Consider the following 7,216-nt stretch of genomic DNA (forward strand, 5'->3'; position numbering starts at 1 on the left):
CAGTATCCTTGCCAAGAAAACCCCAAAATGGGGTCATGAAGGGTCAGACGTGACTGAAACAACTGAACAACAACACTGCTGATCCACACTAGTTTACTAATTCACAGTAAAGTCACATTGAAAAAAAATTATCACAAACTGTTTCCCAGTTATAAAAGTTTGAAGTCTATTTCTTAAGTTCACCTCCTATTTTGTTTGGATTGGACATATGTACATGGATATGAAAGAAGAAAAGACATGCCATTTTAGAAATGTATTATGTAACTAAACTGGTAACCTTTTTTTTAAACTCTGGGAAGGACTTTCCAAATGACCATCTGTAAGAACCACAAATCAGGACTGGAGCACTAATAACCTGGTTGATCAAACACGTGATGGCAACAAACAAGCTTCCCATTACAAGGACCTTGGCAGGTGCAAGAATCAACTTTCCATGTACAGTAGAACAATGGTCCAGGTAAATGCTGCAGAATGCTATTGATTGAGTGTGTAACCTACTGGATGATCTGTTCTGCAGCTACCTAAGTATCATTTTTCTGGTGAAGTTGAAGTTGCTACAAGTGGACGTTCTTCTTAGCACACGAATAAATCTCTTTTCTTCTCAGTTTGGTTACCTACTTTACTTGATCTTGAGAGGAATGGTTATTAATAAAAAGTATTTGGGGAGATTCAGAGTTTCTCCCTTTTTCTAAAGTCTTGATTTTAAAAGTTCAGCCTCTTGGAAAGCATTGCTGATAATGAGATTAGACCCCACATAGGTAGGGTAGCCATTATGTTCTGCTCAGGCTTTGGTGGGACATAAATTCTCTGAATAGATTACCTAAGGCTGGGGGAGGTCTAGGGATAGAGATAGACTCTCTGTCCAAGGGTGGCATGATGTCACTCTCAGCCCCTCATTTTAATATAGCCCACCTCCCATTGTGTTAACCAATCAGAGTTGATTTCCACCCCTCAGGAATACCTACTCTTTGAAAGGCATAAAAATTGTGATCCCACCACCGTGAGGGGTCTTTGGTCTAAGAGAGATGGCCATGACAACCCTTTTATTAATAATATGCTGGTCTACTTGAAATAATACACAACTTTAGCAAAGTTGCAGGATATAAAATAAACCCACATAAATCATCAGCATTTCTATTTATTACCAACAAAGCCTAACAGCAAGAAGTAGAAAGAGAAATTCCATTTAAAGTTACTGTAGACACTATAAAATATTTAGGAGTCTATCTGCTGAAACAAACCCAGGAACTATATGAACGCAATTACAAAACACTGTTCACACAAATGAAGTCAGATGTAAATAACTGGAAAAACATCAGTTGCTCATGGGTAGGCAGAGCTAATATAATAAAAATGACAATTCTGTGTAAGTTAGTTTACTTATTCAGTGTCATACCAATCGAACTGCCAAAAATTATTTTATAGAGCTAGAAAAAAAGAACAAAAAGATTCATCTGGAAGAATAAAAAGTCCAAAATATCAAGGGAGCTAATGAAAAGAAATGCTAGGGAAGGTGGCCTAGCCATACCAGATCTTAAATTGTATTATAAAGCAGCAATCATCAAAACTACTTGGTACTGGCCAAGAAATAGAGTGGTGGATCAGTGGAATAGATTAGGTACATAAGACACAGTAGTCAATAACTATAGTAATCTACTGTTTGATAAACCCAAAGACCCCAGCTTCTGGGATAAAAACTCACATTTGACGAAAACTACTGGGAAAACTGGAAAAAAGTATGACAGAAACTAGGCATAGACCAAAATCTTACACCCTATACCAAAATCTTATACCCTATACCAAAATAAAGTCAAAATGGGTCCATGATTTAGATATAAAGGCTGATACTACAAGCAAATTGGGAGATTAAGGAATAGTTTACCTGTCAGATATATGGAGAACAGAAGACTCTATGACAAAACAAGAGATAGAGAACATTATGAAATGCAAAATGGATAATTTTGATTACATTAAATTGAAAAGTTTTTGCACAAAAAAAGCCAATGCAACCAATATTAGGAGGGAAGCAGAAAACTGGGAAAGAATTTTTACAACCAGTGTCTCTGATAAGGGCCTCGTTTCTAAAATATATAGAGAACTAAGTCAAATTTATAAGAATATAAGTCATTCCCCAGTTAATAAATGGTCAAAGGATATGAACAGGCAGTTTTCAGATGAAGAAATTAAAGCTATCTATAGTCATATGAAAAGATGCTTTGAATCACTAGTGATTAGAGAAATGCAAGTCAAGACAACTCTGAGGTACCACATCACACCTGTCAGATTGGCCAACATGACAAAACAGGAAAATGATAAATATTGGAGAAGATGTGGGAAAATTGGAACATTAATGCATTGTTAGTAAAGTTGCTGACTGATCCAACCATTTTGGAGAGCAATTTGGAACTATGCCCAAAGGGTTATAAAAATGTGCATACCCTTTGACCCAGCAATAGCATTTCTAGGACTGTATCCCAAACAGATCATAAAAATAGGAAAGGAACCCACATGTACAAAGATATTTATAGCAACTTTTTTTTGTGGTGGCAAAAAATTGGAAATTGAGAGGATGCCCATCAATTGGGGCATGGCTGAACAAGTCGGACAAGAAGGAAATGACTAACCACTCAAGCATCTTTGCCAAAAGAACCCCATGATGGCTGAACAAGTTGTGGTATGTGAATGTAATGGAATACTATTGTGCTATAAGAAATGATGAGCAAGTGGACTTTAGAAAAACCTGGAAAGACTTGTATGGACTGATGTTGATTGAAGTGAGCAGAATCAGGAGAAAGTTGTACACAGTAACAGTCACATGGTGTGATGACTAACCTTGATAGACTTAGCTCTTCACAGCAGTGAAAGAATCTAAGACATCTCCAAAAGTCTTATGATGGAAAATACTATCCGCATCCAGAGAAAGAACTATGAAGTTTGAATGCAGATCAAACCATACTATTTACTCTTTTTTTTCCTTCTGTTTTGTTTTGTTTCTTCTTTCTTGTGGTTTCTCCTATTGGTTCTAATTCTTCTTTATAACATGACTAATGTGAAAGTATGTTTAATAGGAATGTATATGTATAGTCTATATCAGATTGCATGCTGTCTTGGGGAAGGGGCCAGAGAAAATTTAAAACTCAAAAGTTTATGGAAGTGATTGTTGAAAACTAAAAATAAACAAATTAATTAAAATTTTAAAAATAACATGCTAGTCTTATTGATAAAATGATTAAATTACTCAGAAAGTATGTCTCTTGATCCTTTTTAATTGTCACAATCTTTAGTCTTCAGATCCAATGGTGGGTGAAATCTCTTTACATTTTTCCAGTATCCAGGATGAAAAATTCCCTAATATGAGTTGTAGAGTCCTATAATGGAAAGAGCTCTAGATTTGAAATCATAAGACCTGAGTTTGAGTCTTAGCTCTGTTACTTTCTGTGAGATCATAGATAAGCCACTTCATCTGGTTCACCTGTATATTTGAAAAGGTTGGATTTGATTATCATTAAACTATCTTCTAGCTCTAATATTCTCCTATTTATGATGCTACTTTAACTTTCTGAGGCTCAGGATTGGCCTCATCTATAAAATGGAAGTTTTCATATTTTCCTTCTCTGATATTTGTCATTGTTGAGTAATGTCTAACTCTATGTGATCTCATGAACACTGGCCATGGGGTTCTTTTTTTTTTTTAATAGTTTATTTATTTTAATTTTCAACATTCATTTCTATAAGATTTTGAGTTTTAAATTTTCTCTCCCCCCCCAAGATGGCATGCAATCTGATATAGGCTCTATTTACACATTTATATTAAGCATATTTTCCCATTAGTCATGTTGTAAAGAGCAATTAGAACTAATGGGAGGAACCATGAGAATGAAGCGATAAAACAAAACAAAGAAGTAAAAGGAGAACAAATAGTGTGCTTCCATCCGCATTCAGACTCTGTAGTTCTTTCTCTGGATGTGGATAGCATTTTCCATTTTCCATTGAGTCTTTTGGAGTTATCTTAGATCCTTGCATTGCTGAGAAGAGCCAAGTCTATCAGTCAGTCAATGCTCAGTACTGTATACAATGTTCTTCTGGTTCTGATCATTTCACTCAGCATCAGTTCATATAAGTCTTTCCAGGTTTTTCTGAAGTCTACCTACTCATCATTTCTTATAGCGCAATGGTGTTCCATTACATTCATATACCATAACTTGTTCAGCCATCATGGGGTTCTTTTGGCAAAGATATTTGAGTGGTTTGTCATTTCCTTATCCAGTGTGTCACCATTTTATAGATGAGGAACCGAGGCAAATAAGGGTTAAGTGATTTGCCCAGGGTCACACAGCTAGTAAAGGTCAGAGGGTAGATTTGAACTCAGATCTTCCTGACTCCAGGAATTCTGTCCACTGTACCACCTAGCTGCCAGCTTCCCTAATATACTGGTTTGCTAGGAGGATTGAATGAAATTATATATTCAAAAAGGTTACTGCATAAAGGTGAGTGACTGCTTTTATCATCTAATTCCATTTATGCATACAAAATGAATATTTCAAATTCAACTGTGCTGTCATTGCCATTGTAGTACCAAATTAGAACAAGATTAATTATAGTTTGTCATATTTAAACATCATGCATACTTTTTAAGAGATCAGATGTTGCTAACATTAGTGATTGTAAAATATATTCTTTCCTATAGAGATGTTATTTCAATCCACTTTTTAAAGCAGATTTTGTTGAGAAATTTGGACCCTACTGTTAATAAATAATTAATTCTTTTACATAGATTAATAATCTAGAGCTCTTTTTTGGCTTATGTAAGAAATGATACAGAATTTATATAAGGCAAATAAATACATACAAAATGAAGGAAGGCACTTTCATTTTGGGGGCAGAGAACATGCAGGGAAGGCTTCATGAAAAAGGCAGTGCTAGAGCTGAGTGTTGAAGAAAGTAAGAGATTCCTTGAGGCAGAAGGAAAGAGGAAGAACATTCCAGACACAAGGACCAGCCAGTGAAAAGACATTGATATAGAGAATGAGATATTGTATTTGATAAAGAAAAGGTCAGTTCAATCACCTTAGAATGTGAGGGGGAAGGAGTAATGTATAATAAGGCTGGATAGGTGGATCTGCAACAGGTTGTGAAAGGCTTTAAAATCCAAATTGATGAATTAGCAATATATCTGTCAGATAGTCCTACCCCAGGAAAGCCCACTGAGCAGTTGAAGCCAGTTATTCATGTCTCCAAGGCATCTTTTAATGTCTACTTCCAAGCATATCTCATCCTTGTATATTTGCTTTGAAGCAGACAAAATGCAGCAGCCTCAATATCAAAAATGCTATCGTCATCAAAGGCAACAACTTGTATATCAATTGTTCTAGGAATTGTGTATACCAGTGCATGCACCTACCAACTTCCTTCACACTTTTGTGGCCACTAAGTTACTTTATGATCCAGTGACACAGACCTTGCTGTTCTTCCACTTCCAGATTCTATGCCTTTTCAATGGCTTTTCCAATATATGGAATGATCTTTCTTATTCCTTAGCTTCCTTTCCTTACCTTCCTTTCAAACTCAACCCTGAGCCAGTCTTCTGTAAGAGTCCTTTCCCAACCTCCTTCTTACCTGAGTCTTCCACCTACCATGCCTACTACCTGGAGGTAGCAAGGCCATAACCACTCCAGGGTATAGTCATTATTATAAGTGGTGTTTGATTTGCCATCATGCCTTTAGGTGAATATTCACATCAGTCCTTTCTCCGGTCAATGACAGTTCTCACCCCAGAGTTTGACAGAACACCTGCCCACACTCTGAATACCTATGGTCTAATGGTATTTAAAAGTATTGTCTGGAAATCATTTCTTTTCCATCCCCAGGTTACCTACATTTATAGAGGGCCCACAGCTACTTTTCAAATAATAGTAATTGTTGTTGTTCAGTCATTTCAGTTGTGTTCGACTCTGTGATACCATTTGAGGTTTTCTTGGCAAAAATACTGGAGTAATTTGACATTTCTTTCTCCAGCTCGTTTTACAAATGAGGACACTGGGGCAAACAAAGTTAAGTCACTTGCCCAGGGTCACATAACTAATAAGTGTCTAAGTCCAGATTTAAACTTAGGAAGATGACTTTTCCTGACTCCATGATCAGTACTCTACCCAAGGCATTATCTAACTGCCTTAAACATAGTAATGGAGCCTCCCAAAAACACCTGGAAGAACTTTTGGGAGAGATGATCTACCCACATAGTTCAGATGAGAAAGCTAACTGTTATCAATGTTAAACCGGTAGCAATAAAAAACATATTTTAATGAGCCAATTTCTCATTCAAAATTATTAGTACTCCGTACTTTATTATAGTGTAATTTTGTTGTGACTTTTGTGTCTACTTTTGACCAAATGAAATGCATAAAGTTTTTATAGTTAACATTAAACCTCAAACATGTACATATAGAAAATGCTTTCAAAATCTAATGAACCAAGCTAAATTAACTTTTATTTGGGTGACTTGATTCTCCTTTTACTTTTTGTGCTATTTCCTGTTGGAGTTGTGATTTCTTTGAGGTGGGAAAATTCATCTATTGATGCAGGTTGGTATCTGCTTTGCACATAAGTAAGATTATACCAACAAGTAAAGGGATAGCGATTTTTCAATCATCATGGAGAGCTCCTGATACAAATGTTTAACAAAGTTTTAACCCAATCAATTTTATTAGTCTCTGTGTGAGCTTAGTAGGCAGCTACCTATTGCTAAAGCTGATAATCAAAATTTCTATTGCCACCAGATTTCACTTAATTCTCCTCCCAGAGCCAGCAATGATCTCACCATTCCCTCTGCTCCCAAGTCACAAACTCCAATCCCTTTTAATAAGTTCATACTGAAAGGGGAAAAAAAAATCTACTTTGATGGGAGGTAGAGCTAGATGGCTCAGTGGATAGAGCACTGGACCTTGAGTCTGGAAGATCTGAGTTCAAATCTGGCCTCAGACACTTATTAGCTGTGTGACTCTGGGCAAGTCACTTAACCTCTGTTTGCCTAATCCCCATGGAGAAGGAAACCGTAAGCCATTCCAGTATCTTTGCCAAGAAAACCTCATGGACAGTATGGTCCATGGGTTCACAAAGAGTCAGGCATGACTGAATGACTGAAAAACAACAAGAGAATAACACTGGTATATCCCTGTACTAGGAAAAACAGTCTTCTAAAATTAAGTCAGAACCCTCA

Source organism: Vombatus ursinus, unplaced genomic scaffold (assembly GCF_900497805.2).
Source record: "Vombatus ursinus unplaced genomic scaffold, bare-nosed wombat genome assembly UNPS02014784.1, whole genome shotgun sequence".
Lineage (NCBI taxonomy): Eukaryota > Metazoa > Chordata > Mammalia > Diprotodontia > Vombatidae > Vombatus > Vombatus ursinus.